The sequence below is a fragment of the Lacerta agilis genome, chromosome 3, assembly GCF_009819535.1.
Source record: "Lacerta agilis isolate rLacAgi1 chromosome 3, rLacAgi1.pri, whole genome shotgun sequence".
Lineage (NCBI taxonomy): Eukaryota > Metazoa > Chordata > Lepidosauria > Squamata > Lacertidae > Lacerta > Lacerta agilis.
The window spans coordinates 114,511,810-114,532,578 of record NC_046314.1 but is presented as its reverse complement, the minus strand read 5'-3'; the positions used below and the strand labels follow the sequence as shown (position 1 = coordinate 114,532,578).

At 46.3% G+C, this 20,769-nt stretch overlaps 1 protein-coding gene across 5 annotated transcripts in view; it reads left to right on the top strand.

Moving 5' to 3' along the window:
• Positions 1 to 20,769, top strand: part of NCOA1 (nuclear receptor coactivator 1) — a 224,407-nt gene that overhangs the window by 95,296 nt on the left and 108,342 nt on the right. The window contains exon 1 of one of the 5 annotated variants that reach the window (XM_033145190.1): positions 6,596 to 6,739. The exons of the other annotated variants lie outside the window; for them this stretch is intronic. The gene's annotated coding sequence lies outside the window, so the exon portion shown is untranslated. Of the gene's footprint in view, positions 1 to 6,595; positions 6,740 to 20,769 lie in introns of those variants that run through there. 5 annotated transcript variants of the gene reach the window in all.

Sequence of the window (20,769 nt, the reverse complement as noted above, 5' to 3'; positions counted from 1 at the left end):
TTGTGGGGCATAGGAATTCGTTCATTTCCCCTCCCCCCAAAAATATAGTCCGGCCCCAACAAGATCTGAGGGACAGTAGACCGGCCCCCTGTTGAAAAAGTTTGTTGACCCCTGCTCTTATTGGCTGTGGCAGTGGGAGTGCCTGATTTATACCCATTGCGAAATATCAGAGCTATTATAGGGGCTTGGTGAAGGATGGGAACTGAGAATCCTAAATTGCTCCCTCCCAAAAAATATTGCAAGCTAGGGATAATATAGTTCCTGCGCGGCTGGCATAAGGCTTCCTTAGATCATGCATGTGTTAAATGCTTTGAACGCCCAAGCGAACTGTACAGCTACTAAATGTTATAGTTACGTGGGCATGATTGATAGGTATTAGAAGTTAAATGAAGTGTGGATAATCCTTTCTCTTGCTGAAAACTTACTATTTCATAATGTGCAGGGAGAATTCTGATGATGCAAATATTGACTGGAAGACATGAATTTCAGTGGCATTGCCCAAGAATCTGTGTTCTCCCCTCCCCCCCCTTTTTTGAGATGGGCATATTGAGGGGGAAGTGAATAAACCATGCATGGAATAAAGAAAGAGCTGGATTAGCAAGATTTCGCTGCATTCCACCGTTGGAATTCAGCACTTAAAGACCAGCCAGGCTGTTGTGAAATGCTCTGCTGCTAAAGAGACTGTGAATATCCTTTTGGCATCTGTTTATCTCTTGTCCATCAAAGATTCAATAACAGTGTGTTTGGGGCTGGAGCGAGAGCATTAAGAGGAGCTCAGAGACACACAGCTTTAATGTGTAAAAGAAGAAGAAGAAGAGAGAGTAGAAAGCAGACACCCTGTGATCATGAGATGAGCTTTCTGCCCTTCTGATTCCTTTAATTTTGGGAGAGATCCTTTGATAAAAGGTGAACGTTCCACTTAGATTCTTAAACTGTGTCCAGGGATTGGCTTGCCTCCTCACTTCCTTGGATGGTTTGGGACTTAATACAATAGTGGAGAGAACATAAAGAGTTGTATGGAGTTTTGCACAGTGATCCCTGGTCATGCTTTCATTGGTCCTGTGTACCACCTTTCTGATGCCCCTAAAATGTGATAAAACAGCTTGATCTATTTGTTTGAAGGTGAGCGATCCTCTAGGATCGCAGCCTGGCACTTTTCTTTCCTGTCTCTTCCTGGAGTGACTTTGTGTACTTTTGTCCGCAGATGGATAAATAAAAAAGGAAGGGCTGATTCTAGCATGAGCATTGAAGCCCAAAGGATTCCTTTTTAAAGTGAGCCATCAGTGCATGCACATGGTCAAAGTAGGGTGAAATAGTGGATCTGGGGACATTCCATACAGCTGTATCTGTTGGGTCCTACCCTCAGATCTCTCCCTGTCACCAGATCCAATTAAAGTTTGAAAGGACGTGTGCCCAGCAAATGTTGTGTCTCATCTTGGGGTTGGACTATGCTTTATGCTTTACGTGCTACATTGGAAGGCTTAGCTGGGCGGTCTTGGGAAGTGGGCCTCCTCACACCTAATAATTGCTCCTTCCTCCTTTCCCTTCTGTGAATTGCAGAATTATTGTAAAGTGTAGGAAAGAATCAGGCTGTTAGATGACCTGTTTAGGGAAGCTTTTAATATTTGATGAATTATTGTATTTTAATATTTATTGCTGGAAGCTGCCCAGAGTGGCTGGGGAAACCCAGCCAGATGGGCGGGGTATAAATATGTTGTTGTTGTTGAATACATCGGCATGCTGGGTGACTAGAATTCATCACATTGGTATCCCACTTCCTCTAAGAATAGGAAAATAGGTGCTGGAGAGTGGCTCAAGTTGCTTCATGGCTGAGCAGGGATTTGAACCCAGGTCTTCTGCATTCACGTTCCAACATTTTCTCTCTCATGGCTCTCAACTTTGAATATTACAGCATCTTTCTGAACCTGGCTAGCTTAGGTGCACGACTGGATGCTTGCCTGCAACTTGCATGTGACCGGGGAGCTTGAGGAGTCCTTGAGGAGTCCTAACCTCCAGATTTCTCTTTCATCCCAGGATCTTGTTATGTAAACAGCAACAGTGTCGTCTCTGGTGAGTGGAGTTCCCAGCTCCAAAGAAAAACACAGTGACTTGAGAATAACCCAAGGGAGTCTACAAGGCACCCTTGTCCCCATGGGTGGGAATCAGCCTCTCCTGGACAGGCCTATGGAGGGGGGGGGGAGCCATGTGCACTTGCCCTGGGCCTCAGAGGGCTGTGTTGGCTGGGTACCCCAACAGAGACCGGCTGCTTTTTTGTTTGAGTTTATAACTTCATTCTAACCAGATTCCCATCCCAGGTCACTGACAAGCTCCGTATGGACCTGCTCCTGAGAGTTCAGCAGAAACCAGCTGTAAGAAAGGGGCTAAGCCCCATCTCTCCTTCTTGGAGGGTGGAGACATGGGAAGCTACACAAAAGTCTGCGGAACATGTAGTTTGGCACCAAAAGTCTTCTTGAAGAAAACAGTATGACAACCCCGAGAGCCTTTCTCTGGTTGTATGCATGAGCAAACTGCCAATTGTGCTTCTTCCAGAAAGCCCAACTCCAGCAAGAAATGCCTCTCCTCCTTTACTTAGAACAGTGTCTGTGGCCTTTGCTTGGGGCAAATGTTCCCCCTTTTGCAATCAATCTTGGTGTCTGGAGCAGTCTTGCCACATTCCTAAAGAGCACTTCGTTTCATTTTCATTTGTCCTCTCTCCCTTTTCCTTGCTATTTTTGCCTGCAGAGCCTGCAATGTTTAACTTTCTGTTGAGCCTGGAGGGGGTGAGGGGAATGCAACATGTCTTGATTTGGGGAAGGAGCAGAATGGGTGTGCCTTCATGGTTTCAGTCATTGTTGTAAGACTCCTCAAGCCTCTGACAGGCCAAATAATACAAGTGCTTTAAACAGATGTGCCAGATGGGCGCGGTATATAATAATAATAATTTTGCTTATTTAGGTGAGGGGATTGCTCAGTGGTAGAGCAATGGCTTTACATGCAAAAGATTTGTGGGTTCAACCTCCAGCATAAGAAGATCCTGAAGGATCAGGTCTGTTGTCCATCTATTCCAGCATCTGGCCAACCAGATGCCGGTAGGAAACGCTCAAGCAGGACCCAAACACAGTAGCCATTTCTCATCCTGTGGCTCCAAGCAGCTGGTATTCAGACGCATTCCTGCCACAGACTATGGAAGCAGAATATAGTACAGTTGTACTTGGAAGTCGAATGGAATCCATTCCGGAAGTCCATTCAACTTCCAAAACGTTCAGAAACCAAAGTGTGGCTTCTGGTTGGCTGCATGAAGCTCCTGCACCTAGTTGGAAGCAGCGGAAGCCGTGCCAGATGTTTGGCTTCTGAAAATTGGTCGAAAACTGGAACATCACTTCTGGGTTTCGATCATTCGGGAGCCAATTTGTTCGGGAGCCAAGGCGTTCAGGATCCAAGGTACAACTGTACAGTGGTACTTTGGTTCTCAAACTTAATCCATTACAGGAGTCGGTTCAACTCCCAAAACGGTTCAATAACCAAGGAGCGATTTCCGATTGGCTGCAGGAGCTTTCTGCACTCAAGCGGAAGCCATGTTGGATGTTCGGCTTCCAAAAAACATTTGCAAACCGGAACACTTCCGGGTTTGCAGTGTTCGGGAGTTGATTTGTTCGACAACTAAGCCTTCAGGAACCAAGGTACCACTGTAATAGCTATTGATGGCCTTAATCTCCACGAACTTGTCCAATCATATTTTAAAGCCTTCCAAGCTGGTGGCATCTTCCGCTTGTCACTTTTCTGCAACCAGGGGCAGCCTGAGACATTTTGGCACCTGAGGCACACCCCCAAAATGGTGCTTCCCTCCCTGCCAGGGAAGAACGGTGAGGGAAGATCTATATCAGGAACACCGTGGGGGAAGAAAGATCAACATGGGGATCTGCTGCCCCTGGTGGATTCTGCTGCCCGAGGCAGCTGTCTCACCTTTCCTCTTGGTTGGGCCGTTCCTGTCTGCAACTAATGACAGGTTGGAGACAGCTTTAAACTGAAGAAACAACACAGGGAGGAAAGATTGACCCACCCTTCTCAATACCATAGCCTCAGTCCAAGTATTAAAAAAGAGCTTTCCCAGGTTTAGATAATCCATTAAAGACAGGCTCCAGGAGTCACAGTAGAGGTTGGCAGGCAGGTAAAAGACCCAGGAAGGATTTATGCGTGGCCAGGTGAGCAGGTACCAGAAGGCTACCTGGTGTGGACAAGGGTGGATCTGGGCTACGACACTTCCTGCTTCTTTCTCTGCTTTGCAGCCTCCAGTGTCTCACCGCAAAGGGCTTCACTTCTGTTTGATTCCTGTGGAAAGGCTCCATTGTCAATAGACCATCATATGCTGACCTGGAGAGAACCACAGGATGTGCTGTTCTCACGGGTATGTGCAAACCTGCATTTGAGGCCTGAAAAAACCCAAACCGCCAGCTTAAACTAGTGCCTGAGGACTGTGGAAAGTCAGTGCAGAGCACAGATGGGGCTCAACAGCATCATTTTAAGGACAGATGGGCCATTTTAGAGAGGCAATCTATGCAACCACTCCTCTTGTTGTAAGACACACAGGTCACAATCCCAAATGTGCTCGTGGGACTTTTTTTTCGCTTGTGCTTTAGCAACTTGCTTCACCTGAAATGTCAAAGCTGATACCGTGGTCCAGCATGTTTAAGAAGAGACCAGCATTATTCTCAATTATCACTAAGCTTATTTTATTTATTTTCGGTACTGTTCTATCCTTCTCCTAGGTTGCCATAGAAAGTTTTTTTAAATCTCATTTTTAAAAAATCAATATAAAAGTAGTTATACGAAAACACTAAAAATGCAGCATGCAAAGCACCAAAACCATAGCAACCAGCGTCTAGCATCTCCCTAGCTCCAAAGCTCTCCCTTGTTTCCTCACTCCCATCAACAGGAGGACACAGATCGAGCCAGGTGGATCTCTCTTGGAAAGTCATCCCAAAGTTGCAGTGGCATAACATGAAAACTCCACCCACCTCAGTTCGGGAGGGAGGGAGGGAGGCGTCGGGGCCTCAGTTGTTGTCTTGAGCGCATGAGAAAGCACGTGCAGGGGGAGGCAGTCCTTTGGGCATTCTGCTTCCAGATCACTCAGGGCTTCAATGTTTAGCACTGGCAACTTGAACTGATCCAAGAAACAAATTAGGTAAGCAATGCAGCTTAAAAAATATCAGTTATATACTTGGACTAGAAAACTGAAGCATTTTGTACCCATTGATATTTCCCAGCTGTTTTCAAGGGCAGCCTCCCTAGAGGAGAACACATCCTGCCCAATACCCTGACATGATTACAATGACCAAGTATGCCTTCAACAGGAAAGGGAGCTTCCACATGCAGAGGCACTATACCTCCAAATACCAGTTACTAAGGACAGCTCATGCCTCCACTGTGTCATATTTGTTGGTTTCCTAGAAGCATCCAGCCGGCCACTGTTGTAGGCAGCATGCCAGACTGACTACATGATCATTTTTGTCTGAGCGAGCCGAACTGCCCCAGGACCAGTCTAGTCCAGCATCTTGTCTGGAACAGTCCCGAGCCAGGTGCTTCCAGGGAACATAGAAGCAGGACCTGAGCGAAGACAGCTCTCCAGCAACTGGAATTCAGAGGCATCCTGTCTGCAAGATGGAGAACATGGAGGTTGCCTTGAACAATTATAACTGGTAGCCTAGCAGTTGACTTGACCCTGGATTTGTCTGATTGTTCCATATGTTTAATTGTGCGTTGTGTGAAACACTGCTTGTGCCTTTTCGTATGGAGGTAGCCTCTGACACAAAATAGGGCATGTGAATATAATACTGCATGGGGGGTGGGTGACCAGCACTACCAGTCTGCCAGCTCCATCCAGGGAATCCTCCCACTTGTCGTTACCATTTTACTTATTAAGTTTCTGCACTGCTTCTGAGCCCCTAATTGGGCTCTCAGTGCAGTTGGCAGTATAACAACTATTTGCAACAAATGCAACACGTTTGTCACTGAGCCCTTTCAGCTAAGCAGCGACTGAAGCAGCATCAGCACCTGAAGATGCCTCTCTAGTCGTTGTTGTGGCCCAACTGCCTTCCGCACGTGGCTTGCCGCTCCGCCGGGCGCTTCAGAAGCGCGGCGGCTGCCTGTGCGCCTCGGCTGCGATCTCTTCTGCCACGCGGGGGGTGGCTCCTCTGTTTTGTCGCCTGCCCGGTCCTTTCAAGGAAGCCGCCTCGCAGTTCCCTTCCGGCATCCCGAGGAAGCGCACGGGAGCAGCCGGTGCGGATTTGCTTTGCGGGGCTCCTTCGCGTGCGTGGGCACCTCGCCGCCGGAGCGCACGGCAGCGCCCTCGCCCGCCGCTCTCCTCTGCGCCTTTGCGCGTTCGTTTTCCGAGAGCCGCTCCCTTGCGCTTGGCCAGAGTCTGCCAGGTGGCACCAGGGATCCCAGGAGCGTCGCTAGGTTGGAGTGGCTCTGGCGGCATGTGTTTAGCTTAATTATCCAGTCAGCTGGTGTGGGGATCGAGCAGCAGCAGCAAGCAGCAGCAGCTCGGCTCTGGTGCTGAATCCTCCTCCTGTCGCAGCAGCAGCAGCGAGCGCACACCAAATGTATTCCGAGCAGCCCGGAGCACATGGAGCCGAGAGGAGGCGAGGGAGCTTTGCAGGGGCGGCATGCTAGTCCTCAGGTTGCTGCTGCTGCCGCCGCCCAGCCCACGAGCGCGCTTGTCTAGCTGGAAGCCGGCCAGGTAAGGGCAACAGCCCCGTGGAGAGGCGTCCGCGTCCCTCTCGCTTCCGACTGTTGGGTGTCCTTCATCGAAGACCTCTCTCCCGCCAGGCGCTCTTCATTGGCTGCAAGGCGGGAGGCAGCGAGGGGGACCCTCGGCGCCTCTTATCTATGTTTATGTAACCATGCAAACCAAAGGCAATGTCCAGCTGCAGGGGGGCAGCTCGATCTCTCCAGCGACTGGCGGCTTTGCCTTCAGCATTGAAGCTGGCGTTCACTGTAGGCTGAACTTTGGTAGTTTGCTCCTTCTTGCCTCCCCCCCCTTCCCCCCTCTCTCTTATTCAGTAGTGCTGCGTAGTTTTTGGAGAATGCTGTTCAGTGCAAACTTGCCCATTTCAGCAGTGACCTTGAAAATCAGCGTATAAAAGTTCAAATTGGTCATACTTGGCACGGATCCTCTCTGCACGTTGCTTGCAGAAGTAGGCACACGGTGGGGGGGGCGCGTGTTTGAGGGGGGCGTGGGGGAGATCCTTAAAGGGAAAGCAAGTCAGAGGGGTAAGAGTTCTTGGAAGGGGGGAAGCCCTGCTGATCGCTTAACAGCTCGCTAATCATTGACAAGCACTAAAAGCAGGAGAAAAAGTTAATTATTTCAGATTGTTTTCTCCTAATAAGATGCCGCACAATAGCAAGAAAGTTTTCCCTCTGGTGGAAATGAATTTGCTGCTGTCATATCAGCAAGTTCTAAACAATTGCTGAGTGTGGAATGTTGGACTCCGTCATCTGGCTTGAGGCTCGAGAAAGGTTGAAGGCACATTTTAAAAGCACGCAGTAAAAAAATGGCAGGGGGAGTGGTCTTACTGTTTTTGATCACTTCAGTGGATTATCAGCACTGTGTTTTGTGGCTGAGGACGGCACAGCAGGACTTAGAAGCACCGTGAGCAAGTCTGCCCATAACAGCCAAAACGTACCACTTGCGTTATGCTAACGTGTCTCTGACAGAGTCCCACGTGCTGGGGAAGCAGAATTGGCACAAATAGCTGTATGTAACAGTTGCTACACAGCATGCAGTGGAAGTGCACGGCTGGATATAGCTGCACCAAAGCAATGATTTGTTCCAGACTTGGAACCATGAGTGCCTGCAATCTGATACGATGCATTAATATGTGCGCACCGTGTTATGTAGCAGTTTAGCTTGTGTGCGGTTCTGCATTAGGCTTGTGCCCTTTTGACGCACAATGCAGTCATTCACAGATGTGCCTAGATGGCTGGTGGTTTGCACGGTTTCCTGCCGGCAATCGTATGGCAGTGAGGTGGTGCATGGCGTCCAGTGGTGCTGAAACCTTTTGCTCCTGTTTCGCTCTCCACTTCCACCCCTCATTTTTAACTTTTGTGCAAAAAGCTCCTGTACCGCACTGTGCAAACCTTCCTGTGCTTGGCCTAGAGATGAGTCACAAGAACCCTTTTCCCTGACCGCTGTGTTGCTTCTCTTCCTTCCCTGTGAGAACTCCTTTTTATTAAAGTGCATTTATGCCATTGGACCCATTCCAGAAAAGGTAATTTTTGAGCAGAAGTTAAGTCCAGCTGCTTTTATTATCCCTGTCTTAAGGTTCTCCTACTCCCAGCATGGGCACACAGCACTACATTTATTAAGTTTTGTCTGGATGCATGGTTACGATGCATAGATCACTGCTAGTTTGGAGATAGAAAATTCAAGACGCTCTGCAGGTGTAGGAGGCAGAGGCTTGTGTGTACGAGGAAACGCACAAAGATTTGTGCTGGAAGCAAAATGGGCAAAACGAGAATGACTTTGGACCTATGGAGCTGCCTTGTAGCGATTCAGATCCTTGGTTCTCCTAACCCAGTACATTCTCTCATATGGCAGCAGCATTCCAATAGCCTTTTCTAAATGGAGGCCAAGGATTGACTCCTAGGCGCCTTCAGATGACTTGCACTGGGTTATGGGCTTCCTCTGAAAAGTCATCCTATTAAGTTGCCCCACCCTGAGTGAGAAAATTGGGCATTGGACATTAAATGTGGCACCAGTGGCAACGAACACCCTGAATTGTGGGTGGTGAACCTGCAGTCTTCCAAATGTTGTTGGACTCCAGCCTGGCAAATGGTTGGGGGGTGGGGGTGGGGGTGGGAATTGTATTCTGGCAATGCCTGGAAGGCCAGAGGCTTCCTACCCCTGCCCCAAATCCATCTCTCCATTCTCTTGCAGCCCTGCTCTGCTGCTTCTTATTTACGGAGGTTAGTATTGTGAGGTTTGAAAGCAAGAGGTTCTTCGTTATGGTGCTGCCTCTTTCAAAGTGTTTAACCAAAGAGGGATTTTGTTTGTTTCATTATTGTCCCTTCTTTTCTCCAGCATGGAAATCAAGGCAGTGTAGGTCTGTTTCCAGGCAATCTGCTTGACTTCGTTGTTGCCTTGTTCATTACGCAGTCCAGTCAAAACAGTCGTCTTAAGGAAGGCCTTTTAGAATGTCTGAGTCTTTTGTTTTCTGCGGCAGCTCCTGCTGTTTTTCCTTTATCATCTTGGTTTGCTTAAGGAACTGTTTCTTTGTCTTATAAATTGCATGTTTCTGGGGTTATTTAATAGAGAGGAGCCTAACACGTTTTATAAATAAATAAATGAAAGCGAGGCTAAAATAAAGTTTGCATTGAAAGCAGAGAACCTTTGGCAGAGTGGGGGAGATGTACCTGTATGTTGCCAACACACACATGCTCCAGCCCCTCTTCAAGTCCTCAACCAACTACATATCCAGCAGTAACTACCCTGGAGAGAAAGCACACATCTATACTACCAAAGTAAAATAGCTTTTATGTTTTCATAGCCATCATTCCTCTTAAACGGGAAGCCTGGGAACAGAGATTTGGTGAAAATATTGGGAATTTTGCATTCTTTGCAGCCTCACAAAACTGCACCTACTAGTGTGCATTAAGAGAATCATGGTATCTTACACCTGTTTCAAACCTGTTGAAGTTGTGTAGTGTAGACAGACACAAGCAGCACAATTGCTTCTCCGTGGCTAATACCCAATGTGAAAGTGCTTCTGAAGTACAGGTGAAACTCGAAAAATTAGAATATTGTGGAAAGGTTCATTTCTTTCAGTAATTCAACTTAAAAGGTGAAACTAATACATGATATATACTCATGACATGCAAAGCGAGATATGTCTGTATAGTTCAGGCTTTGCATTTAAGTTCTTTGCTTAATGTACTTTTTGCACTATAAATTTCAGTTCTCTGGACTCCTGTGTGTGGACTCTCTTTTTCTCCCATCTTGCCGCAGTGAGCCATCCTGCAAAAATGAGGCCATTCTTTCTTGGCCTGTGATCTTTATGAACTGCTGCTTGTGCCTGTTCAACTGCTTTTTTAAAAAATGGCAGAGATGCCAATGATACCTTGGGAATTCTCTCAGGTTGGTCTGATTCTAGCCTCAATTTGGAAACTCAAATGGATGATTAACATTTGCATTGAGAGTTCTCCCTTTTCTGGACCATCTTAATGGTTTCCAGAAATGGTGTGAAATGAAAGCTAGGATCAGTGTTTCCTGCTCTCTGCTCCTCATTTTTTAAAGATTTGCTTCACATTCTGTCCTGTGAGCATATTTTGTGCTAAATCCATTTGACTTCCCTTATTTTTCCAGCAATGACATTAGAACCCAAAGGTTGTCCAAAGGGCACAGAATGATGCAATCACCAGTTCTCCTTTCTTCCTTTGCAGAAAGGAGTCCCTTTCCAGCATTATGATGATCTCAGGAATATGGTGCTTGGAGAGCTCCCCTGCTTCTCTTAGCAGTAACACATTGATAATGTGACTTGTCATGAATAAGCTTGATGGATTCCTAATATGCTAACTTTCAGTTCCCATAAGCATAATAGCAACTTCAAGCTGCATGTGAAGAAGGATAAAGTGAATTGCTAGCTGCATGATTTGCCTATAATGTTTGTTAAGTGTAGCCCTTCTCCCATAAGGATCCTTCTATTGACTCTGGGGCTTCATTAGCAGAGAGTGCTTGGTCTCACATAGTCCCACTGTGTGTCACTTCCTAGACCAGGAATGTGAAAAACCTGATATTTTATTTCCATGGAATTTTCTGTGTCACCTCTTATCTCCGCAGCCTCAGAGATATGTGGATTGTCCATGGAGTTTCTTGGCTGCCCTTCCCTTTGTATCCTTATTCTCCCCATCACCACCACTGAAAAAACCCTCCACTGTTGCACAGATAGTTGCACATTATAGCCACAAGCTAGTGAACATGGGTGCACATTTTACATTGACAAATGAGTGCCATGGTTTCCGTTTTGATGACTTGCCTTTCGTGCATAAGCACATGTGCAGTTGTGCCTGTGTAGAAGAGAAGAACAAAGCTTTGTAGACCAGGGGATAGGAAGCACGTGGCCCTCCAGATTTTGCTGGACTACAATTCCCATCATCCCTGACTGGCTGGGGCTGTTGGAGTCCCACAATATCTGGAGGGTCACAGGTTCTCCAACCCTGACATGGACTGTTGTGGCAAGAATAGGGTCTGAAAGTGATTGCTTTGCTCGCTTAGGCTGGATGTTAGTCTTTGCCCATATACACCCCAATCCCGTTCTGCTTGTGTGTGGCTAGTTGTGGATGCAAATGCACATCCCATTAAGAGTAATGCAGTGCTGAGGACATTTGGTGTCAGATGTGCATTTGTAAAGCATTCAGCCCGTGATCCCCCACAACGGCTTCAGTATTCAGTTGCCAATTAATTCTCCTCCCAAAAGGAAAATAAATTGGATAATCAGAGCGTAGGAAGACTTTGGAAAACTGTCTGCATTGGTGCATCAAGCAAATGTGCATTAGAAATTGAACTGGTTGGATTTCTGCAGGATCTCTGTCTTGGGCTTTCTCCCCAGGTATCTAGGCAGCAAGAAAGTCCATACCTTTCTCCCCCTTGTCATCTTGGAAGAGCAGGGAGCTACTTAGCCAGCAAGTCTGTCAGCTAAGAAATTGATTGGAAAATATTGTAGGCCAAGAACCTGCTTTGAATTAAATATGTGGGCTCCTCTATGAAGTGAGGGACATTGAATGTGGTGTGTTGTTGTGAGTTTGGTCAACACCCCTTACTGTAGTATTGGTGGAAATATTGCATTAAAACATGTTGCCTAACTCACCTAAGGTGAAATAATTGGTATAGCAGTGTATCGTGGCACCCTTGGTTCAAACCTTGCTTTTGCCATGAGCTCACGCGGTGCGCTTAGGGAAGCCTCAGTTCACCTTCACGCCACCTACAATATGGGGGCAATTATGCCAGTCTTCGTTCCATGGCCATTGTAAGCAGTGCTTTCTTTTCTAGGGAAATAGGTGCCAGTGCTCACCATGAAGTTGTTACAGTAAGTGTCACACTTTTTAACAACAAAAAAAGAGGTGTCGGTATTGTCTACCCCTTAAGTAACCCCCCCGGGGGGGGAGGGAACCACCGATTGTAAGGATTGTTGAGATAATGTGTGTATCTCAGGAGGACTCTAAAAGTGCTCTTGTAAATGCTTAGTATTTTTAATATGGCTGCTCTTTATAGAGAGGCACACTGTGGCACCTCTCCACTTGCAGGAACTGTACCTGTAATGCCATTGGCCCAGCCCTGTGGGATACTCTGCCAGTAGATGCCTTCTGTGCCAACTTTTAAAAGCCTGCTGAAAACTTTTCTATTCTGTCAGGCCTATGCAGGCAATTACGAACCTAATCTCCCACACTGGGTTGCTGATCTTTGTTTTTAGCTTTCTCTGCTTTCGTTGTATGGCTTCATCTTACTTTTGGTGTTGTAAACTGCTTTGATATACAGTGGTACCTCGGTTCTCAAACTTAATCTGTTCCGGAAGTCCATTCCAAAACCAAAGAACCAAGGCGCGCTTTCCCATAGAAAGTAATGCAAAATGGATTAATCTGTCCCAGACTTTTAAAAACAACCCCCAAAACAGCAATTTAACATGAATTTCGCTATCTAACGAGACCATTGATCCATAAAATGAAAGCAATAAACAATGTACTGCAGTCACACAATCAATCAGTTGCTGAACTGGGTTCCACACAGTCACACACACAAAAAGAGCCACAAAGACGCAAAATAAATAGCAAAAACAGACAGACCTCAGCGTAACACTCAAAACGGAAGTGCGACACTCAAATCGGAAGCGTAAGACTCAAAACAGAGCATGTTCGGCTTCCGAAAAAGTTCAGAAACCAGAATACTTACGGTATTTCTGGGTTTGCAGTGTTTGGGTTCCAAGTTGTTTGAGTACCAAGGCGTTTGAGAACCAAGGTACCACTGTATTTTTGTGATATAGTAGTATATAAATATTTTTATGAATGAATGTGATGCCTGCCTGTGTGTAGGGGGCAGGGGGACAGTACCAAACACCCAGAACCAAGTGGTCTTTGATATTGCAACTTCACCCTAAGAACCTAGGCTTCTAAAGTGTGATACCCCCAAGGAAGGGACACTGTCACGTGTTGCCTCTTGAGAGTCTTGCATTCAAACTACAGTGGCACCTTGGTTTGCGAACAGTCTGGTTTGCATACGTTTTGGATTACAAACACGTCAAACCCGGAAATGCGTGTCCCGGTTTGTGAACTTTTGTTGGATAACAACCCATTATTTATTTATTTTGATTAAGAACAATTTTGGGGGGGAGGCCCCATTGGCAAAAGCACGCCTTGGGTTACAATCTGTTTTGGTTTACGAACTTACCTCCGAAACGGATTATGGTTGTAAACCAAGGTACCACTGTAATGAGGAAACCAGACAAGGGTGCTGGTCCTGGACTTTGCAGTCCAGCACTGAAAATCAATAAGGATGAAAAACAAAAATCATTACATGCTCAGCCACTTGTCTTTCCCATTCCAGGTGTTGAGCCCCTTTCAATTGGAGTTGTCAGGATCAAATCCTGGTCTATGGCCATGAAAAGCAAGTCCTCTATTGTGGAGCCATTGGCCTGTCCCCAAGTGTCAACAGACAATAGTAATGCAAGGACTGGGGGGATTTGTGGTGGTTTTTATTCCCAAATAACACCCCCTGCTGCCTTGGGAACTCTTTGGAGTTGAAGAGTGAGGGATGGATGTAGGTATAAATAAATTAATGACCTACATTGGAGGGTGGAATAATTAGATAAGAGAATAGATTCAGGTAGATAGCCATGTTGGTCTGACGCAGTCGAAATAAATAAATAAGAAATTGTTCAGTAGCACCTTGGAGACCAACAACAACAACAACAACAATTTATTTGTACCCCACCCATCTGGCTGGGTTTCCCCAGCCACTCTGCGCAGCTTCCAACAGATTTTAGGATACATTAAAATGTCACAGATTAAAAACTTCCCTGAACAGGGCTGCCTTCAGATGTCTTCCGAATGTAAGGTAGTTGTTTATCTCCTTGACATGAGATGGGAGGGTATTCCACAGGGCGGGCGCCACTACCGAGAAGGCCCTCTGCTTGGTTCCCTGTAGCTTTGCTTCTCACAGGGAGGGAACTGCCAGAAGGCCCTCGGCGCTGGATCTCAGTGTCCGGGCTGAACGATGGGGGTGAAGATGCTCCTTCAAGTATATAGGACTGAGGCCGTTTAGGGCTTTAAATGTCAGCACCAACACTTTGAATTGTGCTCGGAAACTTACTGGGAGCCAAGGAAGATCTCTCAGGTGGTCCCGGCGGCCACTCCCAGTCACCAGTCTAGCTGCCGCATTCTGGATTAATTGCAGTTTTTGGGTCACCTTCAAAGGTAGCCCCACGTAGAACGCATTGCAGTAGTCCAAGCACACAAAAGCTTATACCCAAAACATACTTAGTTGGTCTCTAAGGTGCTACTGGACAATATTTTTATTTATTTAGATAAGAGAATGTTCCTTGCTTGGAGCCTTTGAAATAAGGCATTCACAATGGCACCTTCAGGGCAGGACTTAGAGGCAAACGGAGGACTTACCATAAATTGAAATAGGTGGAGTATTGCTTACGACCATATAAAGAGTACAGTTCACAATAGGCCCTAAAGTCCAAAGTCTAAAATTAGCAAAATGCACCATTCATATATATGAACGAAGAGCAATTCAGAAAGGTGGTCTGTGGCATAGCTCTACATGCAGCCATCAGAACCTAAGAAGAGCGTGCTGAATCAGGCCAATGGCACATCCAATCCAGCACCCTGTTCTCGCAGTGGCCAACTAGATGCTTGTGGAAAACCATCAAGCAGGACCTGAGCACAAGAGCATCTCTCCCCTCCTGTGGTTTCCATTAACTGGGGTTCAGGAGCATCACTGCCCAAAATTGTGGAGTCAGAGCATAGTTCTCATGGCTAGTAGCCCACGATAGCCCACGAGAGCCAGTTTGGTGTAGTGGTTAAGAGCAGCAGACTCGTAATCTGGGGAACCGGGTTCGTGTCTGCACTCCTCCACATGCAGCTGCTGGGTGACCTTGGGCTAGTCACACTTCTTTGAAGTCTCTCAGCCCCACTCACCTCACAGAGTGTTTGTTGTGGGGGAGGAAGGGAAAGGAGAATGTTAGCCGCTTTGAGACTCCTTCGGGTAGTAAAAAGCGGGATATCAAATCCAAACTCTTCTTCTTCTTCTTCTTCTCTTCCATGAAAGCCAACTCCATGCAATGGGAATCTGCAGACTGACCAGACCAATTGACATAGTATGGGTTACATGTGTATACCAGCGATGTCCAACTGGTCGACCGTGATCGACAGGTAGATCCCCTGGAGATTGCAGTCAATCGTGGTCGATTGCTGGATGCTGTTAGACCACATGATTGTCTCTGCCCACGCCCACCCTCGCTCTGTCCCTCTGTCGCTTCAATTGTGCGCTGTTTTCCCTAAAAGAGCTCAACAACTGGCCTCCCCCCAACCCCCCCCATGCTCCTCCTCCCTCCAATGACAATGAGTAGATCACTGCCAGTTTTTTTATAGTGGGAGTAGATCACAGTCTCTTGGGAGTTGGACGTGCCTGGTGTATACCTTCACATTCAATAGAATTGCCCATAATGTTTGAAGCAGGCCTGAGCCAATAGGTTGTTATAGTTGTGAAGAGCTTGGCTTCCGACTCGATGTGGTCTCCTTCCAGATCCAGTTTTGAGTCTTTTCAAATGCAAACGAGAATATACAGAATGTCCTTTTGACAAGTGTTCCCCCCAGGTAGTTCAGTTATCCAGGTAACTGTCAGATATGTTTGCACTCCTTCCTCTTGTGTTGAGATTTGTCTGGGCGGCTCTTGTTAGCTAAAGTCAGAGGATATCTTCTATAATGCAAAAAAAGAAAATAACAAATTCTTTGTGGGTGAGGGTATATTGGGAATTCCAAATAAAACCTACATGATCTACTTGTTAAAAAAATTATTGGGCTGTATTCCATGTTGGTCCTACTCAGAGTAGGCTCATTGAAAATTATTATTTGTTACATTTGTATACTGCCCTTCATCTGAATAATGGGCACGACTAATTTAGCTACATTAATTTCAATGTGTCCACTGTATAGGGAAGTTTTTACTGTTTGGTGTCTTGTTGTTGTTCAGTCGTTCAGTCGTGTCCGACTCTTGGTGACCCCATGGACCAGAGCACGCCAGGCAACCCTATCCTCCACTGCCTCCCGCAGTTTGGCCAAACTCATGCCAGTCGCTTTGAGAACACTGTCCAACCATCTCGTCCTCTGTCGTCCCCTTCTCCTTGTGCCCTCCATCTTTCCCAACATCAGGGTCTTTTCCAGGGAGTCTTCTCTTCTCATGAGGTGGCCAAAGTACTGGAGCCTCAGCTTCAGGATCTGCCCTTCCAGTGAGCACTCAGGGCTGATTTCTTTAAGGATGGATAAGTTTGATCTTTTTGCAGTCCATGGGTGTCTTACTGTGTTTTAATTTGTTAGAAGCTGCCCAGAGTGGCTGGGGTAAATTTATTACTACCGGTACTACTACTACTACTACTACTACTACTACTACTACTCTGAGAGTAACTTGGTTGGATACAACTCACTGGAATTGTGCAGAAAATATTGGCTGAAATAAGTTAGGATGAAAGGAGTAACCCTGGACTGACTATATAGGAATAAGTAAACCACATTTATTGCAGAAAATAAAGTATGTATTTGGAAAGGCTCCCCCCCATGGGTGGGGGTGCGCGGATCGGATAACTTTTTAAAATGTGATTTGTTAAATATAAACATTATTTCCTTCTGGCCTCCAGATCCTGATATTTGGCTTCTCTCGTTTGTTTTAATTTGCTGCTGGGCTGTGATAAGGAGTGCAGAATACCATATGAATGAGCAAACTCCCAGGAGTTTGCTGTCCGGCAGAGCCTGTGCCCATAAAGCCTGCAAGTAGCTAATTACCTTTTGGAGGAGGGGAAATGACACTCTCTTGAAAAATTATTGACATAATACTACACTTCAAAGTGAAAACCCCTTATTTTTGCAACTGTCTTTATGTCTGTATAGCCCCTGCTAAATGAGTGTGAATTGCTGTTAAGCAGTGTTGCAATCCTGTCTTATACTGCATCAAAGTACTTGACTGCTATCAGCGTGTGGGTAGAGTAGACAATAGTAGACAATCAGCCATTAATTGTTTTGCTCATCAAATACTCAACTTGCCTGTCAGAGATGTCAGCCTTTGACAAGTCAACCAGATCGATCACACGGCGTGTATCGTCATTGTACGGGTGCCTCACTACCCACACATTGCAGAAGCCTGTCGAGCCAAATTCTGAGCTCAGCAGAGCCTGATTTGGTTGCCAAGATGTATCACTGAAACATGTGTGAAGGAGTAGCAGTACACGGTTCCTCTGAGCATGTGCCAAATTCCATTCCTTTGTCATTGAGCAACAGCAGCTAGATGTGGCACTTAGGGGGGGAGGCCCCCCCAAAAAGGAACCATTGCAGAAACTGTTCTTCCCTCCCTCCCCCTTCTTCTGGGGCAGATTTAATCTTATCAGTGACTAAGTAGACTGAACAAATGGTGGACGAAACCTGCTGAGCTTCATTCCATTCCGTTCACAGAAGCTCTTACTTTCCTGAGTGCTTGAGTTTGTCACTAATCGGTAGGCTGCTTTTGAGCCCATTTGCTCTCAAAAGCGAGAGATGTGTATGAAATTGAAATAATTGCAGCAAGTTAAGAACTATCAATTCCACCTCTTGAGACTTTTCTCGGGGCTGCCTAACTGCGGGAACTTAGGGAAGCTCTCACTCAACGCTGCTGAGTACAGATAATTTCCTTCACCCGCCCACCCAAGCTGTCACGGTCCTTGAATGATGGTCTATCACAGCACAGCTTGGGGTTGAAACAACGGGCTCTGAATACTCTGAAGGGGGCTTTGCGGAGAACCTTATAACCGGTCCTTGAGTTACGGAGCACTTAGCAGGCTTTCCGTCACCCCCACCCCACACACCTCTTCCCCCCCCCCCGCCCTTTTCATTACTGCTAGATGCAAAAAGTCTTGAAGCCAGATGCAGTGCAAGCCTCTCCCACCTGTTTACACCTACAGGAGAAGTTGCAGTGGGCTGTCTTAGCCCCAGTGAGGATCCTGCATTTTGTTGTTGTTGCTCCCAGTCTATTCCACATCTACATGAGCAGGGCTTAGGTTGCACAAACAGCATGAAAGTGGGGGGGGGGGAGGGAGAGAGAGCTACAACATGGATAGGCAAACTAAGGCCCGGGGGCCAGATCCCAATCGTCTTCTAAATCTGGCCCGCGGGCAGTCCGGGAATCAGCGTGTTTTTACATGAGTTGAATGTGTCCTTTTATTTAAAATGCATCTCTGGGTTATTTGTGGGGCCTGCCTGGTGTTTTTACATGAGTAGAACGTTTGCTTTTATTTAAAGTGCATCTCTAGCTTATTTGTGGGGCATAGGAATTTGTTCCTCCCCCCCCCAAAAAAAACCAACAACATAGATGCCCCCTACAAGTTTGAGGGGCAGTGGACCGGCTCCCTGCTGAAAAAGTTTGCTGACCCCTGAGCTACAACAAAGCCCAGGCAGCCTGAAGGTTGTGCATGGGATGCTACGGTGAAGCACACTTGCACTTCACCTTCTCTCTTCAAATTTCTGCCGCAGAGACTCCTGAGTTCCTGTAGTTTGCACCTGCTGTGTCCTAAAGGCTTAACAAGAGGCATCAGAGACCCACAACAGATCACCTACCTCTGTATTCTGTGTTTTGCAAGTAGCTGCCTCTCCCTTTTCCATTTTGGATCAAGCCCACCACGTGGGTGGGTGTAACTATCTGGCTTCTCAGAGCCGTCCTTCCTGCAGTTGGTGTTTGCTGCAGCTGCTCCTTCCCTTGGGTGGAATTTTGTGCTCCTTCCATCGTAGTAATGTGAGTCTCTTGCAGCGCTCTGTTTACCTTGCTCGGCACACCTGCTTGTTTCCTTTACAGAGTTGACATCTAACTCCAGATACATAGTTGTGGCACGTTGGCACCAAAAGAAGGAAGCAGAAAGCAACAGAGCACGCATGTTTGACAACGATTTCATTTGGGCGGGGAAGAGAGACAGCGCTATGTAGCCCTTGAAGTTCCTATCAGAATTTAATAACTACTCTGATTATGCAACACTAGATCTATAAAGTAGTCCCAAGGGAAAACGTCAGTGCTTGCCAGTGGTTACCATGGTTACATCCAGTTCTTAACAAAGGAGGAACAAGTGTGAATTCAATTATTCTTATTTCAAATACTGTGCAGCAGCACTTATCCAAATGGCCTGTAGGACATAAAAACACATTTGGATAATTAGGAGTTCGTATAATCAAGGGCTGGAGATCGTTTACATTAGCAGTATGTGGTGGCAGTGGTAGCAGCAATGTAATAACCTGGCAGAAAGATAAAATTTAAAATAGCTAAGGTTCTGCTAAGACACACCCACACCCACTTTATTTTATTTAAAACCATTTTTGACACTCAAAATCTCTTAAGTGGTATAGAACAGAAGAAGAAGAAAAAACAAATATCACAAAAATATGCAATAAAACCACCAGGACAGGTTACTAAAAACTGCGGTAAAAACAACAGCGGTACCATAAAGCATTATCACATACAAAAAGGGGCATGGTCCAACTTTAATAATCAGGAGGAACCTGAGAAATGACACCAGAAACTAGTAGCCTGAATGGTTCTTCCCATACAGCACTGAGGGAAAACATTCCAGAAAACATGGGCATTGACAGAAAATACCCTTTTACAGCCATATGATGTTCTATTAACACACGTTGCCACTAACAACAACTTCCCTGATGATCTCAGTGATCTACCAGGTCTATACAGGGGCAGACAGTTCTTCAGCTAACCAGGTCCTGTTCCTATATGTAAATAACATATAATCTATATGTAAATAAAAAGACCTTGTACATAACCCGGTCAGAGTCAGTGTAGTCCAATCAGCACATGTGTAAAATGGGCACATCCATACATTTTGTCCTGATAGTTCAGGAGCCTGGGTCCCAGGGCCTGCTTAGGTTTGCTATCTCAAGCAGCTGCACCACACAGGCCAAGAAGTGTGTCCTGGGGTTCCTTAAAAGTCTGCAGGCAAACTTTTGAAGCCTCTTGAGGTCCTGGAGCTCTTTTCTCAGATGCCCTGGTGTCTCATGGCTATCCCACCCCCCAAACATTGCTATTCAAAAGCAACCACATGGAGTATTCATGCGCTGCCGGTCACGCTGCCCTAAATCCGCCTCTGGTTGAAGTGCTAGACTAGAGGAAGTTACTGTTGTCAACAGAGCTCTGTCATCTATGCTTCCTGGCTGTGGTTCCCAAGCTGAAGTCTTGTCTGTTTGGATTGAGAGCTGAAGCTGCTTCTGACTGTTGCAACTGGTTATGCTGGAGGCAGCTGCTGCTGCAGAATAGTCATTGCTCTGGTATCCAGCTGTGGGGGTGTCCAAGTCCAAATGTGTGACAAACGGGGAGGGGGGGCTGATATTTATCACTTGTTTGCAGCTTATTTGGACGACTTTTAATGGGCAAAACTGCCTCTAAGAGCTAACAGCAATGAAAACCAATGGGAAGCAGGAAGAGAAAGCAAAAGAAGGGCAGAGTAAAGAGTATGAGCAAAGTGAAAAAGGCGG